Genomic DNA, 27,435 nt, shown 5'->3' with positions numbered 1-27,435 from the left:
ATTGCAGGGGGTTGAACAAGATGACCCTCAGGGTCTCTTCCAACTCTACAATTTTATGATCTTAGAGTTTGTAGCAAGGCTGCAACAAACTGAGGATAGTGAGCAGCCTATTTGAACCTAGCAAATAAATATTGAAACTTTGTTTTATTATCTAGCTTCATGTCCATTTTCAATAAGGCTTTTCAAATCAAATCAAATTTTTTAGTTAATTAAAATCTGCAGAGCCCACCTCTCCACCGCACCCAATAATCCATTTTCTGCACTTATAAGATCTGCAAATGTTCAATTTCATTATCCAGAAACTTGTTTGGTTGCTGTCAAAGCGTGTGGATTTCTTTTGTGCTATTGAAGATTCTGCAGTATTATGCTCACTCCCCCCCCTTTTGCTAGGCTGTTCAGTTTGCTTAGCAATTGATCCAGTTTCAAATGCTTGCTGTCCCACGGAGTGTTCATTATCGCCATTAACTGCGGTTCTGAAGATGTGGGTCATGAGTCGTTTTGTCTCACCTTGAAAAGTCCAGGCTTTATCTTCGCTTTTCTATTAGACTTTTGTCACAGATCTACAGCAAGCACATGAGGATCCCACTAGTCAGGAAGGGGGAGAAGAAAAGAAGTACCGGTAATAGATCTGAACATTTTGTGCAGTTCATGCAGGCAGCATGACAGTGTTGCTTGGCTTAGTTATCTCACATTTCTGCACCTAAAATGAAGCATAGTTAAAGGGTAGGAGTTTAGATTTTATTCTTTCTTTCTCTCAAAATGTATAATTGTGTTATGTGGGTAGCAATTTAACTGAAGAACATTTCAGATCATTTTGATTTAAAATAAGTTTATGTGTTCATAGTACAAAGAATGCCATATTGAGACTCTGGACAAAAACTAGGAAATTTATGGAGAGCTTATCTACCTTCTGTCCTGGGAACTCCTACATTGGGCTGCCCTTCATTAATGTTTAGATAAGAGGTGGCAAACCTCTTTGGACCAGTGGACAAATTTGGATTTTTGAGAAGGCATAATGGGTGGCAGCCACAAAATGCCAGCTGCCATGAGGGAATGACATAACACAAAATGGCTGCCATGGGGTATGAACAAAATGGCGGCCATATCTACAAGAACAGAAAAAAAGATGAGCACAAAATGCTGTGAGCATCCCCAGCCCCAATTGATGCAGGAAAAAGCAAATATATCAGTCACCATCATTCGTAGAGAGAAGCTCTTTGCATTTCTACTCTGTTCAGAACAGGTGGAAGGGTGTCTGATCCTGGCATCCAATGAAATGTGGGCATGTTTAAGGGGACATATTCAATGTAGGAGAGGCTGAGCCTGTACAAAGAGGAGCTGAACAGCAAGAATAAACAGTCTCTTGTTCACTGCAGATTTTTGAGGGGAGATTTACTGAGGCCTGTCTCAGTGACGTCTACGCTGGCATGATCATGTCCACAGAATGGAAGATGGCAGGATCCCCAAAGACATGCTGTATGGCAGGAGTAGGCAACCTAAGGCCCGGGGGCCGGATCTGGCCCAATCGCCTTCTCAATCCGGCCCGCAGACGGTCTGGGAATCAGCGTGTTTTTACATGAGTAGAATGTGCCCTTTTATTTAAAATGCATCTCTGGGTTATTTGTAGGGCATAGGAATTCGTTCATCCCCCCTCCCCCCCAATAGTCCAGCCCACCACATGGTCTGAGGGACGGTGGACTGGCCCACGGCTGAAAAAGGCTGCTGACCCCTGCTCTATGGGGAGCTGGCTTCAGGTACCTGGTCAATTGGCAGACCAACTGTAAGCTACAAATATGTCTGCAAACATAACGTAAAGGCTGGCAACATCAACCCTACCGTGTGGGAATCCCTTGCAGACAACTGAAGTGCCTAGAGACTGGCAGTCAAGTTGTGTACCCATAGGAGTGAACAGAGGAGAAATGACTGCTGGGAAGAGCGTAGAGATAAGAAACGCCACGGTGCATCTGCGGCAGCACAACCAGATGCCTTCCTCTGCCCCAGCTGCAACAAAACATGTCTCTCCCACATTGGTATCTACAGCCACAGCAGGTACTGCAACTGTCCAACAGCTTGATCTTGCCTCCAGAAGTGCACTTCTCCATTGTCTCTTGAAGCAGATGCCAGCAACAATTTGCAGGCACCATAGAAAGTTCCAGCAGGCACACTGCTGCCTCCAGGTATCACACTGGCAACCTCTGGTTTAAAAGCTGCAGCTAGTGCAGAATGTGGCCCTAGAGTTTGGCTGCTGCAAGCACATGGGTTTTGTGCTGTTCTGTTCTGTTCTTGTTCTCTGTCTTTGTCTGATCAGTGTGCTGGGGGTATTCTATACAGCATTAAATGCCTAATATGCTAAAATGGCTAGCTTCCTCACCTGTGGCCCAGACATCTCACCATGCCACCCGTGAGCTGCCCAAATGTTGAGGATACACAGAGAAGTATTATTGGGAGCACCCCACAATTGTGGAAACCTTAGAAGCTTGCCAGAGTTGAGCATCTTGTGGAAGCATTGCCAGACTTTTTAGTTTGGGTCTGGCAGTCAGTACCTGGGGAGGGCTGTACAGTATGTCCAATGATGAGGATGGTGGTATTGTAAGTTGGTGGACAAACATGGTAACTTTTTTGAAGCATGTTGTAAACCACCTGGAGTCCTGGGAATTGGGTATGGTAGATTCTCTGTCCACATACTGATATACTTTAGCAACAGCAAATTCTGGTGTTCATGTGTGGCAAAATTGCCTTGTTCTTGAACTCCAGTACATCAGAATCCTTCTTGCCCTGTTTTCCCCACCCTGTTTCTAAACTATCCACAGGGCTGTGACATGTACTTAAATGTCATTGTGAAAACTAAAAAGCCTGAGATCTGTACCAGCAAGATAAGAAAGGAACACGTAGCGTTCACAAGGGAGTGCCAATTTCTTCAGACTGATATAGTGTGCTCTTGATAGCACTCCATGTTTTACTCGGTTTGGACATATAGTTCTGTGATACTCTTTGGCAGTACAAACTCCAAGTAAATTTTCAAGAAGGAATATTAAGAAACAAAGGACATAGTGTGAATTCTTTCTTTCTTTTTCGGAGATGGGAAAATCACTCTTTGCCCTTGTGATGAAATATATGGGTGTGTATTTTTCCAGTTCTTCAGCTGATCTGGGAAAGGATGCAAGGAAGTCCTTTTGCAACAAATAAGACAATTCCCACTTTGCATAACGTCTAAACAGTCAGGTTGGAAGCAAACAAGTTGGTTTATAATGGAACATAGAACAAAGAAAAGGCAATAATTCCACAGGAACCAAGTGTAAGAAAGTAATGAAGTATATCTCCCGTCTGGACAAAAGGAAAGGCTAAACTAGCCATGATATTAATTCCATGAATACAAAACTTTTTAACTTGTGTATCTATTTGCCTCCCTGGGCTCCTCGAAGGAGGGAAGGCAAGATATAGCTCAGTAAATAAATAATACTTCAGCAGGTGTACGTCACCAAATTCCTTGTTGCCCACAGCTGATAACAATAGCTTGGTCATTTGACGTGTTTGCTCATGTTCAGCAGCTCAAAGTCACAATCCTTTCTGGGCAACATTTCAGGATCTACATCCCATTTGGAGGTGGCAGAGGCAAACGCTGGCACAGCAACCAACGTTTCATTTTTACTTTTCCTTACTCATTGTCCACTATACTTTTAAATCCGAAATGTTAGCCCTCTGCTCTGGTGCTAAGGTGGCTGGTGTCTCACCCACTGCCTTGTCAGGTTAGGCGATCTTCTGTCTTCCCACATTGACTGGAGGTTAGATTAAGAGAAAGTTCGCCTACCTGCAATTCCACATCAAGATCAGAAGACGCAATAGGCATTTCTGGGCAGCTGCCTAGGCCCATTGCTGATGGGGGCCCTTCTTTTGTGACACTCTGAGCAGTATGGCACCATTTACCTTTCCTACAATGCTCTGGAGTCTTTCCCCAATGTAGCATCACTCCAGGGCATTGTGGGAAATGTAAAAGGTAACTCCAAAATGCCACAGTACTGATGGGGCTGCTACTGTGGCTGCTTGCTGGCAAGAAGGCCCACGTGGTGTGTGCATTCATGTCCGCTGACTGACATAGGAGAGGACCCACCAGAGGGCACCATACCAGAGGTTTTATCTCATAGCTGCAACTGGTCCTGACCCCAGCAAACCATTTCTATCGAAGAAACTCCTTTTGCAACGGAATGCAAACAATATTTCCATGAAGTTCACCCACGACGAACAAGTGTTCTGCTGGGTGCGCTAGGCTGACACCACATCCTCTAGAAGCTGCCAGCAGGCTGTGAGGACAAAAGGTTTTGATCATTCCTTTCTTGGTTCAGTTTGTACTTTCTCATTTAAAAGACATAGCTCTTTCAATTTGTGAGAGTACTTCAAAGCCAGTCTTTGTAAAGTAAGCCGGCAAGCGGCGACAGTCACTGACATGTCCAGGCGTCCTTTTTTTTTTTTTTTTAAAGAAAGGAGCCAGCTTCCATGTTATGTTAGAACAAAGTGGGTTCCCCCACCCACCCCCACACACTGCCTCTGTGATCACCGAAGTAGCATTAAAATTTGGAAGGTGAACAGTGACAGGTGTGTCATGGCAAAGATCTGAGGTAAACGAATGCCACTGCTCCCCTGAAGGAAATCCCTGTCTGGGGAAGAAGGATGCACACCAAACGCAAGCTACAAGAGGACCTCAGTATTCTTTTCAACTTTTTCTCCACACTTAAATTAAGAGAGGACTGGGGAACTGAGTCAGGCTGGCAAGCCCCCCCCCCCGCCAACCTCCTGATGTCAGATGACCTGGTTTTGTCTGCCAGGCTTCGAATCAGACACAGTGCTTTGTAAGGCCCACTGATCAAGCTGATTGCCAGTGCTTTGCTGGCACCACTGATCATAGGAGCCAACTCCTAGGGCCATGGAAACTTTGGCTCCCACAATAAAATATTTGGGGGGAGGAGGCCCCACAAAGTTGATGGGCACTGGACCATGTGATCGATTATGTGGCCCCCACAATACAGTATTTTATTCAGGTTGGCACCCCTGCCACTGATAGTATATGACGGCATATATGATGTCAGGTGACACTATATTGATGTCAGAAGTAGGGCAGGTAGGCGTGGCTTCGCCAAAATTGTCTTGAGGGCCAAATGAGGAGGGCTGGGAAGCCGAATAATAATAATAATAATAATAATAATAATAATAATAATAATTTATTATTTATACCCCGCCCATCTGGCTGGGTTTCCCCAGCCACTCTGGGCAGCTTCCAACAGAACACTAAAATATAATAATCTATTAAACATTAAAAGCTTCCCTAAACAGGGCTGCCTTCAGATGTCTTCTAAAATTTGGTAGTTATTTTTCTCTTTGACATCTGGTGGGAGGGTGTTCCACAGGGCGGGTGCCACTACCGAGAAGGCCCTCTGCCTGGTTCCCTGTAACTTGGCTTCTTGTAGCGAGGGAAGCGCCAGAAGGCCCTCGGTGCTGGACCTCAGTGTCCAGGCAGAATGATGGAGGTGGAGACGCTTCTTCTAGTATACTGGACCGAGGCCATTTAGGGCTTTAAAGGTCAGCACCGACACTCTGAACTGCGCTCGGAAACGTACTGGGAGCCAGTGTAGCCTAATCAGGCCTGTGGGGCTGTGAGTTTCCTACCACCACCGATTTAAGAAATGCCTTGCCCTGTAGCTGCAGCCTATTGGCTGCTTGTGTGTAGACGGTGTGCTAATGTCTGTTGCTTCATCAGAAGAGGGAAGGATGTCAACAGAAGGAAGGAAATCTCAATATGGAAGGGAGAATTCCCAGGCTTAAACATGTAGATGTTTGCTGTAGGGCTTGATGGTTTGCTGTGAAAAGCTTCATGGTTATCAGCAAACAGATTTTGCTCTTCTGCAGTTTAAATGTATGCTTGGCATTCAGAAGGTCTCCAGTTCAGTCCGTCACATCTCTAGCTAAGGAATTTCAGAGAGCTGGACTGGGAAGGACCACTGCCCGAAAAATGGACAATGGAGGCAACTGAAGCAGGCAGGACTCGGTTAGATGGACCAACAGGATGGACCAACAGCACTCCATGTGTTCACATTTCATGTATGCATCATGTACAGTATAGCCTTGCAATGTTGCATCAGCACCTGAAATTTTATTACAGTGATGCAACATTACAGAAACTACAACATTGCAGCATCATGCTGAATTGGCTTGGAATTACTCAGTTAGTGAAACCTTCTGCTTGCACAACTTTACAGCCTTTAAAGCAGGAATGGATGAGGAGTGTCACTGTACACAAGGCTTTGGGGGAGAACATGGCTGGACTGCTGATAAGTACGGCTGTCGCTGCTCGGAGCAGCCGCCAAGCGACCCTTTACAATAAAAGCTGCCTCAATAACACCCCTGTACGTTCCTCAGGTTTTTTTACCTCTTCCCCATGAAATATTTGACATTTCCCCCCTCCCTTTGGTCCCCAACATCCTTGGGTTCTTTGGTGGGGGGTTGGGGTGGTTTCAAGATGAAACTTTCAGTTCAGTGTTAACCCACCTAGAGTGGATTACTGTAATGCACTCTATGAACCCCCAGGGAGTTTCAGCTGACAAAGTGTCATGGTGAAAAAGTTAAGCAGGCAAGTGAGTCATGCACCTCTTAAGCTGCCCCCCTGCCTCCCACCGAGAACATAGTAGACAAGGGAAAACCCAGCCTAGTCCAATGCGCTGGCCAGAGAAGCAGCCACTGCAGGGAATTTGCTTCTCTAATGCACAAAGGACTTTATTCGTCAGCTGCTTATACCATACATTTAAAGCAGAGTCTACCATGTGAACTGTAGTTTAAGCATGCTGGGAACTGTAGCTCTGTGAAGGGTAAACGACAGTTCTTGGAATGCTTTGAAGAGGGAGAATGTATGCTGGGTGCATAGCCAGAATGCCTGCTTCCCTCCCCATTCCCTTTTCCTTTTGTGTCTGGCCTATGATGCCTCACTCGGACAGCAACAATTCCCAGAGTGGTTTAACGATAAATCCCTCTTCCCATGGAACTCTGGGAATTGTAGCTCACTGAAAGGGAATTGAGGTCTCTTAACAACTCCCATCACCCCTTAGCAAACTACAGTTCCCAGGATTCATTGGGGGAAGCCATGACTGGTATGTCACTGCATTAAATGTACGCATAGTGCAGATAGGACCTTCCTTAAAATCCTGGCAACAGGACAGCATCCTCCACAATACCTCAGAGCAGCAGCCTAGCTTTGGAGATATGGAGTGGCCTGTGTCATTCGACACGTCTTCCCTCACCACCTGCCCCCTCAGAGAGCTGCCTTTTGTTACCTAGTGGTAAGGCTAGCCCTAAGAGAGGGGTAGGAACATAGGAGCCAACTCCTAGGGGCTGAGGTCTTTTTGGGGCCCCAATAAAATATTTGAGGGGGTTGCCACTCCCCAAGTTGATGGGCATTGCCATTCAAATGGTGTGTGCATGCTGTGTTTTGTGAGAGATTATGTGGGGTGTGGCCCCCCAATATTTTATTTAAGTTGGCACCCCTGGGTAGGAAGAATCATGTAGAAGTGGGGCAGATATACCAGGATCCTCAGAAAGGAGGAGATAAAAGACCTGTTTGCACATGACACTGAACGAGCATTCACACTGTATGGTCCACACATTCAGCAGGCTGTAATAATTAGTGCTATTCCAGCATGTTAAATTAACATATAAGGGGCCTGTGAGAATGAAGCAAGTTCTAGCGTTTATTCTTTATTGGGGTTGCAGATTTACCAAAAGCATGTTTAAAAATGCAGGATGCGTTTAATTATGACAACAATCCTTGGAAACGAATTGTACCAATTAACCTGTAGCACTGCAGTTAGTAACATTCGGGCTGAAATAGAAATGTCAAAAAGGTGGTTTTCTTTTAAAACATAGTGATAACGATGACAGAGCCACGTGCATTTCCAGGTAGGGGGTCAAGTGAAAAAGATGACAGGGGCTTCTGCACCTTTAATAGTTATGAAGAAAACAACGAAAGGTGCAGGAGCCCTGACCTATTTTGCATTCAGCTGTCCACATTGGAGGGTTTGTGGAGGAACGGGGAGGCCGAAAGGAGGATTCTAAGAGCGGAAAGGGGCACTGCGCTAGGATCTGCAAAAGAAGGCATTTTATACGAGGTAACAAACCCAGTCTCTGGCTGCTTGCAGGCCTTTAGCTTTCTGTGGTGAGGCTAAGAGGAAGTTAAAAACCAAACCTCCTTCCCCAGCGCACAGCCCCACGGTTAACGTTGCACATCCCTCACTTGGCCACCAGAGAGCAGCCCTCTAGTTCAGAGCTGATGAACACAAAGAAGAAAAGCAGCAAAATAAAATGTTGTCATTCCTCGAATTCTCAGACTGTTCTCTTGTTGCCAGTCCCACAGGGGGATCTGTGAGGACTGCATAATTCACCGAGTAATGCCTTGAACATTAAGCACTTCTGTAGAAACATTACATTTCCCATACATTTGGGTGCAGAGACGAGTGGGCCTCTAGAATCGTGCTCTGCTCTTTGTGTGACGTCCCCTGTAATTTATTTTGTTTAAAAAATTGATTAGGAACCTTCTCCATGTTTTTTTTTATCGACTGCTCTGCTCTGTACATATCGACAGGCAGTCCTCTTTCCTCCTGTTGATGAAACCAGAGCGTTCCACTTGCATTTTGGAAAAACCCTCTCCCTAGGCAGCCTGCTAAAATATTCTTCTTATTGGGCTATGTTTTTCTTGACAAGCTGCCAAAGTTAACTACTGCATTTCAAGCCAAAGGCTATTTAGAGCCATTAAGTCACTGGGTTGGCTGCCTTTTCTGCATTGGCTTGAAGAAATACTGTACCTGTGCAATTTTCTTCTGCAGGGCACACCATACAGACCAGAAAGGAACTGGGGCAAGTCTTCAAAAATGTCTTGATAGCTGTAGGGTTTCCCCCTCACCCCCTGAATTGCAGGACTCCACACTTTTACAAGTAAAAAGATGTACATCCAGTGCAGAGACAAAGCAAAATCTTCAGATCAGCAGAGGGGGCCCTCTTCCTACTTCCATCATTTTCAGAGATTTGGAGTATGTGTGTGACCTAGGAAAAAGCGTTCTCTGGGGGCATACCTGGCAAAATTTTGAAGCCAAAATCTGGGACACCATCTTCCAATTTTTATTTTTTCTTTTTGCACGAGTATGACAGACCATTACAGGTGCCACATAATACCCATTCTGCATTTGAGACAAAGCAATCTTTTCGTGTGGCAGCATGTAAACTTTGGAACTCCCTGCCTAATGACAGAAAGCAGGTGCCTTTGCTGTACTGTTTTCAGTACCTGCTAAAAACATTTTTGTTTAGACAATCCTCCCCAGATATGTAGAATGCTGGTGTGCGTTTTAATTCGTTTTTAGTTTACTGCTGATTTTTTTAAAAAAAACGTTTTAAATCGTTGCTTTTAACTGTTTCTACTGCTAATTTTATTGTTTCATTCCCTCTGTTAGACGCTTTGAGGTTTTTACACTCGTGGAATATTTTTATGAAATAAAAATAAATAAATAAGTAGACTGGGTGAACATCTCAAGTGCTTATCAGAGAAAAATAATTTGTAAAAACTTGTAAAAAAATATATCAGCCAGATTTATTTAGGCCTCTGATCAAAGCAATAGCAGGGCTCTGTCAGTCTAGGGGCCAAAGTCCATCATAAAAACATCCAACAGCTTGTTTTATACAGGGGGCTCCCATAAAGAACACCTTAGATTTTAACCTCTTGCCTACTGCTTATCTAACTGTGACATTCTAAAGAGTGTATCTTGTTGTCCCTTTCCCTTCCAGCAGGGAATCTTTAACATTTTTACAAGTGACAGTAAAAACAGGCTTTTAGTCTGGACCATCCTGTTAAATCAAGCAAGGAAGCATGTGGCAACCGGTGTGTGGAATAGCCAGAACGCTGGATTTGGAGTAGAGAATTCCCTGCTCTGCCACAAAACACCAAAGATTTGCAGCAGACAAACACAAGCTCCTAGCCTTCATGAACTGTAAAAGGTAAAGGTAAAGGGAACCCTGACCATTAGGTCCAGTCGTGGCCGACTCTGGGGTTGCGGCGCTCATCTCGCTTTATTGGCCGAGGTAGTTGGTGTACAGCTTCCGGGTCATGTGGCCAGCATGACTAAGCCACTTCTGGCGAACCAGAGCAGCGCAAGGACACGCCATTTACCTTCCTGCCGGAGCGGTACCTATTTATCTACTTGCACTTTGACATGCTTTCGAACTGCTAGGTTGGCAGGAGCAGGGACCGAGCAACGGGAGCTCACCCCGTTGTGGGGATTCAAACCGCTGACCTTCTGATCGGCAAGTCCTAGGCTCTGTGGTTTAACCCACGGCACCACCCGCATCCCTCATGAACTGTAGTGCCATGAAAAACTCAGGGTGACTTGGGGACAGCTATTGTTAGCCTAACCTCACAGGATCACTTAGCCTGAATTTAGCAATAAAAGTGGGGGCGCTTTGTTGTTTGATGCGCTGCCTCTTTCCCTGCGCTTCCATGTAGGGCTCTGCACTGCCCCATCTAGATCCTGTTACGGCTGTTGGCAAACTTCATTTCGTTATGCAAACTACTGATGAATGGTCTAGGTTGGTTGGTAGATGCTTTCTCAACTGGAGCTAATGGTTAGGCAATAGTCGGCAGATCTCTCTTGAGTATTTGAATGGGTGAGCTTTCAAAGTCTGGAGAGTGACACACCCTTTCCTCTACAACTAAGGAAACAGACTGATATGTGTGCTGCTTTACTCAGACCTCTGCTGTTGTTTAAAACAGCTATTTTCCTCTCAATTTTCCCCACCCCTGCTTTACTCTGCCATAGTTTTAAACCACCACTTTCCCCTCTCATCGCTCCCTCCTTCTCAATTCAATGTCTTAGTCTCTGCTGCTGTTTAACCTGCCTTTGCTTTTTCTCCCCTGGCTTCGTGCAAATCCAGGACTGTGATGCAGCACCACAAATCCTCCAATGGGAGCTACACGACGACATCCTGGCATTCACAGAAATAAACCAAATATGACATACCTTCCAACATTTCTCCAATGAAAATAGGGGCATCCTATTCAATAATAATAATAATAGCAATAAATAATTTTATTATGATGATGATGATGATGATTATTACTACTACTACTACTACTATTACTCCTCTCTCTCTCTCTCTCTCTCTCTCTCTCTCTCTCTCTCACTATCTGACTGGGTTGCCCCAGCCACTTTGAGCAGCTTCCAACATGTACAGTCATACCTCGGGTTAAATATGCTTCAGGTTGAGCGTTTTCAGGTTACGCTCCGCGGCGACCTGGAAGTAACAGAACGCATTACTTCCAGGTTTCGCTACTCGCACATGCGCACACTCTCAAAATGACATCACACGCATGCCTGGAAGCAGTGGGTCGCAACCTGCAGACACGCAGACGCGAGTTGCGTTTGTTTCAGGATGTGAACGGGGCTCCGGAACGGATCCTGTTCGCATTCAGAGGTAGCACTGTATAAAAACATGTTGTTGTTGTTTAGTTGTTTAGTCGTGTCCGACTCTTCGTGACCCCATGGACCAGAGCACGCCAGGCACTCCTGTCTTCCACTGCCTCCCACAGTTTAGTCAAACTCATGCTGGTAGCCTCGAGAACACTGTCCAACCATCTTGTCCTCTGTTATCCCCTTCTTCTTGTGCCCTCCATCTTTCCCAACATCAGGGTCGTTTTCAGGGAGTCTTCTCTTCTCATGAGGTGGCCAAAGTATTGGAGTCTCAGCTTCAGGATCTGTCCTTCCAGTGAGCACTCAGGGCTGATTTCCTTCAGAATGGATAGGTTTGATCTTCTTGCAGTCCATGGGACTCTCAAGAGTCTCCTCCAGCACCATAATTCAAAAGCATCAATTCTTCGGCAATCAGCCTTCTTTATGGTCCAGCTCTCTATAAAAACATAATAAAACATTAAACATTAAAAAACCTCCCCTATACAGGGCTGCCTTCAGATGTCTTGTAAATATTTTATAGTTACTTATCTCCTTGGCTAGGGGGTCGCATAACTCCATACCCTCTAACATTTCACAGAAGAAAATAGGGACGTCCTAAGGAAAAGTAGGACATTCCGGGATTGACTCAGAAACTAAGACGACTTCTGTGAATCTGGGACTGTTCCTCGAAAATAGGGACACTTGGAGGGTCTGCTATTACAAAAAGACAACATTTATGTATTACATTTGTATCTTTCACTGAAAGAGCTTGAGGCCACATACAAGGTTCTGCTCTCTCTCCCCCCCCCCCCAGTACACACATTATATTCTTACAACAACCTTGTGAGGTAGGTTAGACTGAGAGAAAGTGACCGGCCCAAGGTTACCCAGTGAGCTTCATGGCTGAATAGGAATCTCTGCAGTCTTATTCCTGACACACCAGCGCAGGAATAGAGTCTAGGGCAGGGGTCAGCAAACCTTTCAGCAGGAGGCCGGTCCACTGTCCTTCAAACCTTGTGGGGGGCCAGACTATATTTTGAAGAAGAAAAAAAATGAACGAACTCCTATGCCCCCAAAATAACCCAGAGATGCATTTTAAATAAAAGAACACATTCTACTTATGTAAAAACACGCTGATTCCTGGACCGTCTGTGGGCCAGATTTAAATAAAAGGCGATTGGGACGGATCCGGCCCCCGGGCCTTAGTTTGCCTACCCATGGTCTAGGCTACCATACGTCTGGAATTTCCCAGATATATCTGGGATTCATCTGTTGAAAACAGTGTCTGGGCGGAAATTCCTTTAACTGGTTAAAATGTTTAGGAAAGTCCATATCGAAAGTGGAAGCCCATATTGGAAGTGTTGATTTCTTGGCAACTTTCCTTAAAAAAAGCTCAAAAATTTTTTTTTGTTGGAGATTTTGGGAAAAAAGAGTTCAATAACTTTGGGCAAATGAGATGGAGCTTTAGGGACTAATCAATTTGACAATGATATATACCTTTTGCCTCCTGTATGTATTGTTTAGGGTACATGGGCCCTTCTTATGTTGATCCCCTCCCTTTTCAGTTTGAAACCAGCTTACAAGAATCAAAGTGCAGACAAAATGGAACAATGTACAAAGAACATTGGCGGCCCAGCTTTGGTTTCTGGCTCTTGCCTCCAGGATAGGATAGGAGCTGCAGATAGACTGAGAGGCCTGCTGATGGTAAAAGGTCTCATTCTGCCCAGGGAGTCCTTTCACGGATCTGCAGACAGATTTATCTAACCCAGAGGTGGGGGACCTGTGGCCTCTCAGACGTCTTTGGACATCGAATCCCATCTCCCACAACAAATGTCTCTGCTGGCTGGGGCTGATGGGAGTTGGAGTTCAACTGCATCTGGAAGGCTACAGGTTCCCCACTCCTGCTCTTGCCCTTGGCAGTTTGTGTTCCCTGTCCCCATCTTCCTTATGCTTTCTTTAGAAAGCAATGCAATAGAACAAATATATTAGCTGGTCCCCAGTCAATCGGATTGTTCGTTTTAGGTGTGATGCTCGCCAGTCTGCATCCCATGCGACAGGAGCAAGAGAATCAATGAACTGATGGATATTTTCCGTTGCTGGCTGGCTGGCCGGCCGGCTGGCTGGTGTGATCCCAGCCCTTTTTTACAGCTCCTTGAACAAGAGCCAGAGCGAAGTGGCCGGCAGCGGCACTGCCAAGTTGCAACTCCCAAGCATTACTGCTGCTGCTATTTATAATTCTGCCTCAGCCTGTGCTATGCTGATGAGATAATAGCATTGCTGTTTGGCTATGCAAAGCTAATATCCCTCCTCCCCCTCTTCTGCTGTGTGGTAATTGTTTCCCAATTTAATTGGCTTTAGTGGGGTTTTTTAATTGCTTAAATTTTGGATTGGGTTTTTGTATTTTTAACTGTCTGTAAACCGTCCAGAGACCTGAGTTATGTGGGCAGTGTGCAAATGTAAAACAAATAAATCATTAACATGTATTCATTTCTTTCTTTCTTTCTTTTGTAAAAAAACTTTAGTTATATAACAAAAGGAGTTTATGGCTAGGAAAGGATTGTGAGTTAGGTTGTTAAGTGGGAAATTTTTCTAAGTGAACTAGAGAGCAACTGCAGTTGCACGTTGGGTTGTATGCAGTGCAATGCAAGAGGCATTCTGCTCAGACAACAGGAATCCCCTCCCTCTCCTCCCCTGTTCTCTGTGCCCCCCCACCTGTTCCAGAAGGCCCCCATAACACTTGGGGAGGGGGAGAAAAGGGAAGCCCCACTGAGCAAGCAGAATTGCACAGTGGCAGCATTTGATACAACCCTGTTAGTCCCAATTAGTGATGGGTGAGAAATTTGATTCGGTTCACATTTAAAGGCAAATTTATCAAGTTTGTGGTTTCTGAAACAATGTGAGAGCTGAAACGCAGCCATCGTTTGAACTTTGCTCTTATCTGAATTTTGCGATGCATTTCACCAACCAACCAGTGTTTACAAAAATGCACAGATTAGCGGAAAGTGTGCGTAAAAACGAGTATTTTAGTGAAAATAGCATACAAAAGCACATTATGTTAGGGGAAATTTATTGCAAAAATGTGTACTTTGGTCAAAACTGCATACACACATGTGTTTACTTGGAGAAATTCTCATTGCCAATCAATTTAATTTGGATTTTTTTAAAATTGCAAATTGCTGCAGAAAGGTGGAGAGCTGAATTTAAGATTGGAAGAAGAAGAAACTGAGAAAACCAAAACTGACAGATTATTCTATCCCTAGTCCCTATACAGTGGTACCTCTGGTTGCGAACGGGATCCGTTTCGGAGGCCCATTCGCAACATGAAACAAGCGCAACCCACAGAGGTGTGTCTACGCACATGCGGGTTGTGATTCATCGCTTTTGCACAAGCGTGTGACATCATTTTGCGCTTCTGCGCATGCGTGAGCGGCGAAACCTAGAAGTAACCCTTTTCGGTACTTCTGGGTCGCCTCGGGATGTAACCTGAAAGAACATAACATGAAGCGGACATAACATGAGGTATGACTGTGTATCTCATCGTAACCAGCAATTATGTGGCTGTCATCCAACAGGCTTAGTCTTGTGCTTAGCGATTCCAGTGGGCACCTTGACACTCAAAGTGCGGGTTCACTTGTACCATTCAGTTTCACATAAACTGATGATTCACAGCCAATTGTGTGAATTGAAATAACTCTTCTGAAAAGCAATTCTGCCTGTGGTATTTTCACACATGCAAACCTTCATTTGATGTTGTGCCCAGCAAGTGAGGGAAGAGACGTGCAAACCAGTTCAGTAGCCAGGGATGAGGAGAGTTGGTAGTCCTAACAACATCTGCAGGGCCGCAGGTTCTGCATCTGTGCCTTAGACTGAAGTAGATATGTAGGAACTTTTTTGGCTTTTAAAAAATTATACATTAGTAGTAGTCCACATCCTTAACACCCTCTTCCAACTGCTCTCATTACAACCTCCTGAACCTCTTCTGGGTGTAATGGACAGATTTCGACTCAAGGAAACAAGGGTACAAAATCTTCACTCAGCTATGAAACTTCCTTGGCGATTCTCAGCACACCCCTGTAGCTCAGTCCGCCCTGCCTCACAAGTTTGCTGTGAAGATAAACAAAAACCTCACCCAGGCCTCTTTGAGCCTCCTTTGGAGGAAATGCAAGAAGCGAGTGTTATAGACAGATAGACCTAGGAGAATTTAAAGTAGTTTAGGCATTCCACAGATGTATCTGCCAAAAGGGAAAACTCTCTCACAAAAAAACTAGTAGGCAGGCAATTTGTTGTGCTGAAGCAACTTGTGATCCATCAAGCCCAATACAGCCTGACAGTCAAATACTCTAGCTTACTAGATGTTTGATGGGACCCACTATTGCAATTCCTGGCAGGCAAAAAAACAACAACACCAACCCCTAGAGGACCATAGTGGGACCATGTTTGGCTTGGTGGGTCACAAGTTGTGACTGTGACCCTGGAGCAGGGTCAGAATGACATTTAATTCAGAATTAAAGAGCAGTTCCATTGGGTTTTTTGCTGGGTTGTGTGTCTTTGTACACACCAGCCCTTTTACTTTTCATGACAAGAAGAAGAAGAAGAAGAGTTTGGATTTGATATCCCACCTTTCACTCCCTTTAAGGAGTCTCAAAGCGGCTAACATTCTCCTTTCCCTTCCTCCCCCACAACAAACACTCTGTGAGGTGAGTGGGGCTGAGAGACTTCAGAGAAGTGTGACTGGCCCATTGTCACCCAGCAGCTGCATGTGGAGGAGCGGAGACTCAAACCCGGTTCCCCAGATTATGAGACTACCGCTCTTAACCACTACACCACACTGACAAATATTTGTGTGTGCGCTTTTATCAATTCTTGCATGAATTTCTTTCCCTCTTGTTGGTTTTTATAGTGATTGTATACTGCTGGTCCCTATTCTGGCTTTTAGAATGAGATCTTTTGTGCTGCTTTGATTTATACTATTTTTTTTTTAAAAAGGATTGCATTTTGAATTTTTAAAATAAGTTTGTAAACCATCCAGCATACATATCTAGACATATATATGAATGATGAAGGCAATAGATGCACAGCGACTGAGGCTGAAGATTATTGCTGCTGGTTTTGATGCGAAAGCATGGCTATAGAGCTGACAGGATGTCACCAACCATCACATCCTTCCTGAGATGCTGGTCACTCAGCTTCAGGTGGAAGTATGCATGACTTGAGGGGAGGAAAAGAAGATGCTGATTGGATAGAGAAGCACAAGCGAGTAATGGAACAGGAGCACCAGAGAAGATCAGCTCCCTAACCCATAGGCTCATGAAAAAATATAGCTGTAAGCTGTAAGCTATAATGTAGTACTGCTACACGTGGCATAAAGTTAGGAGAAGGAATCTCCTGTAGGTATTGTCTGGTCTTTCTAAAAACAGAGGGCTCCAGCGCTCTGGAATCAGTCACCAACACAAATTAGACAAGCACCTCATATCTTGATATTTAGGCAGCTGCTAAATAAGTTTTTGTTTCAGGCTTTCCCTGAAGCATGACCCAGTTATTTTATGGAATGTTGACTATGTAATTGTACAAATAGTTTTACTAATCTGAGTGTCTGTATCTTTCGTGCTTTACCTTATAGCACACTGCTTCGATAGCTTTTGGCTGATCAATCTGTGAAAACAAATAAATAAATGTCACACACACACACACACACACACACACACACACACTTTTGACCATGGCCATTTAGCTTCATCACTCCCTTCTACGACCTCACCTCTTCTTTTAAAGATATGGCCATCAAATAAAATAGTACCAGTGAGGACATAGTGAGTGCTTTCCTCTCATCAGTGAGGAACGGAAGCTTTTGCCAACACATTTCTGGAATTAAGCTTTCTGTGCAGATGTCACTGTTGGGTTGGTTGTGCAGCGAGGTAACTTTAGACCAGGTGTGGACCAGGTTGTTCCTCCAACTCCCATCCATTCTAGCCACCAGCTGCAATTGCTGGGGCTGATGGGACCCAACAGTTCAGCAGCAACTGGAGGGCCAGAGCTTTCCCCTACCTTCTTCAGACTCTGGAATTAATGGTGTAAGATCTCCCTGCCCCTGCTTCAGATGGTAATTGCATTATGTCCCTTCAAAATATGTTCAGCCAGCCTTGTCATGCATACGCTCCAATATTTCTCTGATGAAAATAGGGATGTCTTATTTAATAGACACTTGGAGGGTCTGGGTAGTTTTAGGTCCTCTTGTTTATTTTCCTGAGTGGAGAGCTGCCCTAATGGTGGCTGTCTCTTTTTGAAAAATGTGAGTATTGTTCCCACCTCCATTGACCGCATTCTGAGAACACAGTCCTCTCCTAAAAAAATGGTTCTGAAATTTTAAAAGCATGTTAACGCATGGTGGTATTCGTTCTTCTCCACCACTAAAATGTGTGCTGGCACTCTGCTCCAGACGGTGGTGGTAAAATGAGTGGGTGCAATTGAGTGCAATTAAACTATCACTTGGCTCGGTGAGCCAGGGTCTCAGAATCGAGTGATTGGAAAAAGTTAAAAATGAAATGAAATGAAATGAAAAGGCAGTGGTGGAGCCAGATTGCTTGCTCATGTGGGGCAAACACACACAGCAGGTTCCTAAGGCTCTAACTGCACCACTTCAGATTGTGGGTGGGGCTGCAAATGCAATTTTTGAGGGCTCTCTTAAAAAAACCTAACAACTTCCTGTCAGTTTAAACAACAACCAGCACCCTGAGGAGAGGGCTGGGCCAGAGACTTCCTCCTTGATGTGGCAGATTTCTGCTTGTTGAGAGAGCTTATATATGGGGAAGCGTTCAAAAATATAACCTCACACACACCTGCAGTCTGAAGTCATAGAGTCCACTCAAACCAGCCTTCAGTGTTGTGTGACCTCAGACTAGACCTCAGCCTAAAGGGATCAGGGTGGGGGTGGGGGGCAGATAAGGTGCAAGTAAAGGACAAGGAAACCCTTTGTTAAAAAACAGATTTGGGGTCCTAACTTGATTGCCGGGGGGGGGGGGAAGAGGAGACAAGGGCTGTACACACCGTACATTTAAAGCAGCCCTCCCAAATAAAAAAACCCTGGGAGCTTTAGTTTGCTAACAGTGCTGGGAATTGTAGCTCTGAGGGATAAGCTACAGTTCCCAGGGTTTATTTTTTGTAGGGTTTGCGCGCATGCTTTAAACGTGTGGTGTGCATGTGGCCTAGGAGGGTTGGGACTAGCCAATGCTGGTCCTACTCAGAGTAGACCCATTGAAATGAATGAACCCAAGGTCATCATGGTCATTAGTTTTAGTGGGTCTGCTCTGAGAAGGACCGGCATCAGCTACAACCCTCTGACAGTCATTTGGGCCCTTCCTAGTACTATGTCAATTTTCTGGTGGTCATGGCAGAAGATGGGAGCATCTTAGTGGAAAGGGAAACAAGTATCTGACTCAGCAGTGAAAGAGTGTCAGGGCATCTCTAACAGGAGAATTTCCTGTTATTTCCCTGTGGGCGTCTTGTAGGCAGTGAGGGGCGGAGGAGCCTGGAATTTTATTTTTCTGTCTCCTGCTGATTTTCTTTAATGGAAGCCATGAGCCCAAAGCTGTGCGGTGCATTTGAAAATTTGGGAGTGGGGAGGCTGCAGACTGCGGCATGGCACACGTCAGGGTACAGAAATGGAAATGCTAATAGTTCAGGCACAGTATGGGGGCAAAGCTGAATAACAAAGATTCCTTTCTAACAGCTGTAATTTAGCACTGGAGTTTGGGTGTGACATGCAAAGCCAAAAAAAGAAAAGAAAAAAGCAGCTTTTCCTTTTTTGTCAGGGGGAGGGGGTACAGAAAACATATTCAATAAATCTGGAAGGTTTCTTTTCCTAACTTTCTTAAAATTATGTGCGGGAAGCTGCAAAAAGGTGTAAAGGCTGCAGAATAAACGAAGAGAGACAGCAATTTGCTTCCCAAATCTGAAAGCTCTCTTAATATCAGGAACAGGCTAAGCAATGGTAATCGTAATAGCTCTTGGGTGCTAGCCAGAATTTTGGGTGAAATTGTTGTAACAATTAGCTGCAACTGTCAAGGGCATATCAGGTCCCTCTCTTGCTTCTTTCAAAGGAGGTAACTTACATAAAAGTGTTAGCAGTAGCATGCTGGATTTAGTTCAAACATGACTCATGGAGGCCTTTTCATTTAGGAAGTCTGAAAGGGGATGGGTGCAATTGCACACCCACCAGGACTTTTTTCCAGCCGGAACTCACTGGAACTCAGTTCTGACACCTCTTCAAGTGGACGCCATTGCCATTATAAGAGAACAAGGGAGGCATTCATGGTGAATTCCAGCACCTCTTTTTCTAGAAAAGGTAGTACTGATTTCTATGCTAGGAGTTGGGATAAAAAGGGGAGGGGTGACATTGTTTGTGTGTGGTGGGTGCTTGTGGGACACACCTACTAAATAAGTACCTTGCTTATATTTTCATCCTTACCATTCACAATCCACTTTATGCCATTGTTTTGCCTTCTGAAGTGTTCAGGGTTCTTGCGAATTCTGTTACAAAACCTCCTTCCTCACAAGAACCAGTCCAGTTTCCACTTGGCCAAGTGGATTTGAGCTACACAATCAGATGACCCGTTTCCTTGAAATAAGAGACCTTTGTAATATCTGCTTACTCACACATATCCAAGTAGAGCACAGCAAAAAGCAAATATGCTATCTATGAAAGGCAGCGTAAGCCCGCCCCCTCATAGATTTGAGGGCAAATCACTTTGGGTGTGTGGCTATGTGTGGGATTTTATGCAGAAAGCCATGTGGCTGGGAGGAGGAAGAAATAATTAAGAGCTTTAAGCCTGAGAGGGCTTTACAGTTAACCAGATGCTGAGAATGCTTTTGAACTAGTGTAGGCTCTAGTGGGCATTCCTTGGGCATCAGGCGGACCACTCTGGGAAACAGGATATTGGCCTAGATAGGTCTTTGGTCTGGTCCAGCAGGGCATGGTTGCCAATTCCAGGATATCTTCACACCAAGCATGTTCTGTGCAGAAGGCAAAGAGGTAGATGTCCTTTTGACACCGCTTACTTTGTGCCAACCTTCCCATATTTATGCAAGAATTTGCACTGAACTTTTCACGCTGCTTTGCCACTCTAGGCGGACATTGCCTGTCTTGCCTACTGAGTGGTATCCAAGTCATACTCAAGGTCAATTGAAACGATTAAGTCAAACTTATTGTGTTCATTGATTTCAAGGGTCCTGTGTATGACCAACCATTGTCAGGAATTTTGCTGGTGCGATGTTGTGGATGAGTAGTCTGAGCCTTTTGGCAAAAGGCTGCCAATGTTCCTTAATTGTTGTGGTGGAGTTTTGTGGAGTGGGGTCTCTCAGACCAGTAGAGTGCTGCTGGATGTGTGCATGTGAATGCACGCACAAAGCAAATTTGGAATTTTAAATTGATGGGCACAGGCAGAGAGAAAACTCTTCCTATCTGGATTGTAGGGTCAAAGCAGAAAATGTATTTAAATTCTCATTTCAAGCTGTGGGAGCCTTGATCTAGATTCAGATGGAGAATTGGTTTATTCTCATGAGATCATTGTTCATAGTTTGGGCAGAATGAGGGGCTCCTAGATCACCATGAGCTGCAAGTATCAGCCGTGGTTGGCTTATTATTTCCCTGGCTTCCTGGAGGTAGAATAGACCTCACCACTTTGGACTGCAGGAGGCGAGCAATTTCATTTCTTTCAGCAAAAGAGTGGACATACTGTGGAATGGGACAAAGCCTTTCCCCACCCAGTAGGTGCCCTAAATTGTTCCTAGATTATATCACTCCAGGAGGGAGTTTAATTTTGCTCACTTGAATGCTCCTCTCAAAATCTCCCCATGCACAGACAACGAGCATGTCAGAAAGAAGACGGTAGTAGAATTCTTATTGCCTGACACACAAACTTTCCATGTGCAGGTATGCTTTTAATAGGGAGGGAACATTCAATCATGTGATTCCCCCAGCGGTACAGTGGTACAGACTAGGAATAGCTTTTCCTGTGTGAGGTACTGTTTATATAGACTAGCTCTTAGGGTGGAGGTACCCACTTCAAATTCTCAGAATCTGCTGTCAGAAGATTAATGGATGCCATGGAATTTACAATAACCTAACCACGCAAAAGCAGATTTCTTCCACTCCTTCCCTCTCGAATCCAGCTTCACTTATGGCTAATAGTTTCCAACGTGCATATAAGGACTGTACAAGCCTTGTCAAATTACCTAATGAAACATTTGTGAGGCTTGATGGAAATAACAAAACATAGTATTGCTCAGAGCTATTGAGGGACAATTATGTAACTCTTAATTGCTGGAAGGAACTGAACACCAGCTACTATTTTCAGTATGAATATAGAAGTGAATATTTGCCTTTTGAACCAAACAATTATGCAGACTTTCAGTGGAGTAAAAATGCAATCCTGTACATGTCTACTCAGAAGTAAGTCTCATTTTAATTGGGGTTCACTCTCTGGTAGAACTGCAGCCTTAGTTTTCCCTAAACATTAGCTCCAAGCAGGGCTTGTTGCAAATACAGTACCATTTCTTTCATCCAATGGTCTGTGAGAGCAGTAAGGGTAAACTGAGTTGTATGAAGCTGCATGGGGGATGCAAACTGAAGTTAGAGATTTATATTTTCAACCCTCCCGAGACAGCTAACAACAGATTTAAAATGCCCCTTAACATTATATTAAGAACACGAAAATTAAACTACATGTCAACCTCCCCATTTTCAAAGCATTACTTGTGAAGAATGCTTAGAACCACTTCAGAAATGCAAGAGTAGATGATGCTGTCCTTGCTCTACAGCAGACTATAGATAGGTTATTGCACATTTTAATAGCCCTTGCCCCCACATTAAAGTAATTCTCTGGACATTTGCAGATGGTTTGTCACATTAATGAGGTAATCTGGACTGGGGGCAGATGGAGAAGCAGACATGCAGAGTGGTTATGTGAACTGACGTAAGAGTAGGGTTGCCTCATCTCTTTTAAAGACATGGCAGTGACTGTGGCATCCAGATCTGACAATGTAATGGCAAAGATAAATTGCATGTATATCAAAGACGAGATATGTGCAAGGAAAAAGCCACAAGTAGACTTCCATGCATCTGAATCAGGCCTGTGGCCCATCTAGTCCAGCATTCTGCCTTCAGTCACACCATTGTCTTGTCCAAAATGACTTTCAGACAACACCACGGGAAACTCACATCAGTCTAGATAGTATGAATGATTCTGGCAGCCCAGGCTTGTCCAAAATCTGCTTCTTCTTAAAATGAGCTCTAAATTAATTGCCACAGCTGAAACCTGAAGCCTACTTCACAATCAAGCCATCCTTGGTGCCAGGACAGGTGTGATTTTCTATGTTCAGTAGAGAAAACTTGGCACGTGAAGCTTCTCTCACCGTTGCGTAGTGACGAAAAAAGATGCAACAGGGGAGCCAATAGCAGGTGTAAAGCCTTTTCAGATGATTCCCCTTCCTTGGCCACTAGCTTTGGTGTGATTGCGCTAACCCCAGGACTGTTACGCTCAACTCCATCCTGTTTCCTTACATCTTTTATTAGCCTCTTAACAAGGCCAATTAGGTCACCATATTTTCTTCCCCCATCTCCTTACGATGATCAAACCAGAGTGCAAAACCAAGGGGAAAATTATGAGTAATTGGCTTGGAGATTTCACATTTTGTTAGCATTTTATATTCCTCCCGTGTAAGGGAGTTGGAAACCTGCCTTGCTGGCGGCAAATGGCTGTTTCACTGCTGGGGGGGGGGGGGGAGATGGTATAAATAGATTGCAAGGACGTTGGTACAAGGTAGCAGTCTTTTTTGTAAAGTTTATGAAATGTAAATGTTTATAAACGGTATGGTGGGCAGATTATATCACTCAACACTTGCCAAGTCATGGGTGCCTAAATAGCAGGCCACTGCAGTGGATGGGACAGCTGGCAAGCAAATGTATTTCTGCAGTTGCAAAACTATTGCTGCTTGCCCATAAATACTGTATTTCCCCAGGACTTGAGATGTTACCATCCATCGCAAACGGCATTTAGAGCTCTCATTAAAGAGAAATTACTGTAACTGGACAACTGCTGTGTAATAAACGCAGCTTTGAAAGGCCCTAAGAACAGGAGTCCTGTACAAAATATGATCAGATCAGCAGCGGATGGTGTTGTGGGGTGGCAGCGCTCAGATGACCTCTGGCTGGTTGCATTGCTGCTGTTTATGGGTAGATGGGGCAGGGGACAGGTTGGCGCTATGCAAATGCACCAATGGGAATGTTGTATTGGCTTCACAAATGCATTTGCACTGCGTTGACTTTCTTTTGCCTCGTCCCTCCCCCTCTACTCTCAGTAAGCAGCAGCGCCATAATCAGCTGGAGGTTAGGGGAGTGGCACCACCCCACAATGCTGTCTGCTACTGCTAATCTGGATTTACATGCAAACCCATTCCTACAGAAGGGACTAAACAAACATAGGGCTCCAACAGGACACAACCTGCCTTTTATCAGCTCTTCCGGCCAAGAGCACAGAGTAAATGCCACATAGTCAAACCTATCATAGGAACTTTTCTTGGCCGCAGAGGCTACTTAACATGCAGGACCTATGCCATTGTATTTTATACAGCAAGACTGCAACTTATGCAGGGTTAAGTTCCAGGGATCGTGCCTAAAAGCCAAAATTGCATTTAGTTAAAAACACACTTGGTGCAACGGCAGGTGGGATTGCCCAAGTATTCCCCCCCCCGACGCTCATTCTCTTTCTGCTCTTTTTAAATTCTTTTTTCTGCCAAGTACGTAAAGCTGAATTAAATGTGCGTAAATCGTGGGCTTACTGTACAGAACACTTTGTTTGAAAGGTAGCTGTACTGTTCTAACTGGGTTAAAAAAATATGCCATCACCCTTCTTAAAATGTATACTTACCCGCATCCAAGATGTGCACCCATGTGATTTTCACTCCCTTGAGACTATTTGACCTAGATGCAGGCTGTGATGTCTTAAGTTGGAAGTAATGTGTTTTTTCTTTGATAGACACTTGTACATTTGATCAGATTTTCCTTGAGCTTGTAGGCTCTGCTACAAATGAAGCATCACTGTAAGTTTACAAAAATGTTTCTGAGATACACTCAAAGGTAAGCCTTTCCTTAAGCCAACAACATAATGCTCACCACACCATTCCCCATCTCCACCCTCTCCCAACTCCAAAAGTATACCAGAACACCTTTTGGCCTTTGTTCAGCTGATTTTACAAGTGGCCTGCAAGTGTGTCTTGCTTACCCCTCCGTCTTGAAGCACGCTTTTACTCTTTTAAAGTATGTAATTATTTCCACTTTTAAAGTCCGTAGCAAGCCCTGTGTCTACATGTCGTTTTCTCTCTACAAAGGATTTGAGACACTTCAGGCTCCTTAGAGGTGGTGTCTGAGACTTTATGCCAACAGATTCCTTTGCATAAACATACTATATTTGCCAGTGAGGAGGAAGGGATAAATGTGAAAATTCAGATTAGATGCAGACAATGTTAGCTCTACTCAAGAGTAGACCCATTTATATTAATGGTTATGACTAACTTAGGTTCATCAAAGGGTCTGAGTAGAATTTAAGTTGAATACAGCCCAAAGACTTTTTGGAAGTATCCTTCAGGATGTTGCTCAGGGCTGAGCCAAGAGCAGTGTGTCGGACCTTTGAGACCAAGGAAGGCGACACTTATTTCTTTTGTTCCATTGTGGGAAATCTTTCCACACGGTCTCATAAATCCTGTTTGTGGAGGCATGACAGAAGGTCAAAACGATCTGGAGCACTGCAGAGAAACAAGCCCGTTTCCACCAGTTGCTGTTCAGTCTCCAGGCATTCAACTGTAGCTATGATGGATTTGGATGAGTAACAGGTCAGCTCCGGGAAGAAGAGGCCAGCATTTGTTGACACCGAGCTCTGTAAAACTGGGGAAGTACTATCTCTGCGGCTAGCATCAAGCTGTTACAATCACCTCCATCTCAAATTACCTCACCTTGCATAAGACCCAGAGGAGAAAAAACATTATGTTTAGGGGTACTCTCAATTTTGACTCAAGAAAATCACCATTTTATAGTTCAAACTGGGAAAAATAAACACAGTAAATGGACAAAAGTACAAAGATTCACAAAATGTTTAGGGGTACGCGTCCCCCCAGAAAAAAAGCACTGCTGGTCTCTGGGTCTTGATGCAGGTGTTCAAAGATGCACAAGGTCAGCAACCAGACACTCCCATAATCATGAAGTGAGTCTGTTCATAATCATGTTGAAAACTTCAGAGTGGAAAGCCTACTCTCATGAATCTTAACTTTTAAGCAGCTAAGCCAGTCCACTCGACTAGGCGATAGAAAGCAAAATCTCATTTGCTCAGGCTAGAAACAGTGAATCCTTGAGCCTTAAGTGTGACCTGATTCTCCCAGACCTCTAGAGGCACATCTTGAACAGCTAGCCCAATGGCCCTACCGCAAACTAGGAAGTTGTGGATTAAACTCTTGGCTTCAGAAGTGGCAAAAGAATGAGTACTACACCCTTCCTTCACTGGACCTGATGTGAGCTCATAGGAGGGATTTGTACCAAGGAGAAAACAGACAGCAGCATTATTGGGCCTTACACCTGAAAGACTATAAATAGGTATCAAGGACCAAGGTGGCCGATGGGCCTTGAGGTAAAATCCTCCAACTTATCCCTTCCCCATCTAGTATCACTAGGAAAGGATGACATGGGTAGGAAGAGGTAAAAAGCAAAGGGGTGGGAGTTACTTCTTTTAAAGCTTGCAGGCAAAAAAGAAAAGAAGAAAAGAGGGAGTACAATAGATCCCATTCTCTTTCCAAAAGCAGTGTCAGAACTGGCAACTCTGGAGAGTTCACCTCTAGCCAGGTTATCAAATCTTTGACCCTTGAGCGGCTTCCGTCCAGAATTAACCTTTGCTGCTTGCTCTCTTACAGTTTAAATGTGAACAGGCTCAAATTGCAGCTGGAAGTATTTAGGTTAGAGGTTAGGCATTCTAACAGTGGAGGTGCAGAACATATTGCCTAGGGGTTTAATGGCACCTCCAATTACAATCAGATGTGCAAAATTCAAAAAATGTTGACAAAGGTGACACATTTAGTGCCTCTCCTATTCTATAATATTCAGTGCCAGAGCAATTTCTAATTACAAAGAAACATGACAATTCCGGGGGGTGGGGGGAACAACACTTATCACTATTGCTAATTTGGCAAATAGATAGGCTTTGCACATGCATTTTGCTCTTCTCATCTCACAGGAAACCACCCAAGGGGGAATGAGAGGTCACGATAGATTGTGATCTCTCATTTCCCATGGGGAAGCATGTATTGTGGGTAAGGAATGACAGAGTGTGCATGCAAATCTTGGCACTGGGCAAGCCCTAGTCAAACACAGTTGCTTAAGAGGCAGTGCTGACAGTTGCCAGGGCAGTATGCTACTTTCAGCCAACTAGCTGATGGCCCTGCAACCAAAAAACTGAAAGAGATACTGCTGGCTGGAGAAAAGCAGTGTATTCGTGCACTGATTTGGATTGGATGGCAACTGCTTGGAGAACAGGGCTAGCATTTTCAAGCTAATTTGCTCAGGAAAAGGTGAAAAGAGGCTACCTCACTCCCTAGTCAAAGCTGGCCACTGCTGCCTTACAGATGGAAATGATTATATTCTGTCTCCTTCTCAATATGCTTCATGCCCTTCTGGGTGGCTCCAAGGAAAAGGGGAAGCGGACAGCTGTTTCATCTATTTAATACCTATTAAATCCTAATGCATTTCAGGTCAGTACTCTATACTTATGAGTTTATTGTTCAAATAATTGTAGTCGCTAAAAAGGAACTATTTTAAGAATTATGCTAATCAGCGATTGCCCAGAAAAATGCACACCCAATGGAAGGAATGTGCATGGGCCAGTTTGTCTGGTTGTTGCTTGCTTCTGTATGCTTGGATTCACTCTTG

General features: G+C 44.4%; 1 long non-coding RNA gene across 1 annotated transcript; it reads right to left on the bottom strand.

Moving 5' to 3' along the window:
• Positions 1 to 377: 377 nt before the first annotated feature.
• On the bottom strand, positions 378 to 4,069 carry LOC308481193. Its single transcript, XR_013988521.1, has 2 exons — positions 3,809 to 4,069; positions 378 to 700 (listed from the first exon to the last, which is right to left on the bottom strand). It is a non-coding gene; the product is annotated as an uncharacterized lncRNA (long non-coding RNA).
• Positions 4,070 to 27,435: the final 23,366 nt, after the last annotated feature.

This window comes from Podarcis pityusensis (genome assembly GCF_964106645.2).
Source record: "Podarcis pityusensis genome assembly, chromosome: 7".
Taxonomy (NCBI): Eukaryota; Metazoa; Chordata; class Lepidosauria; order Squamata; family Lacertidae; genus Podarcis; species Podarcis pityusensis.
This window is presented reverse-complemented; position numbering and strand designations above follow the sequence as displayed.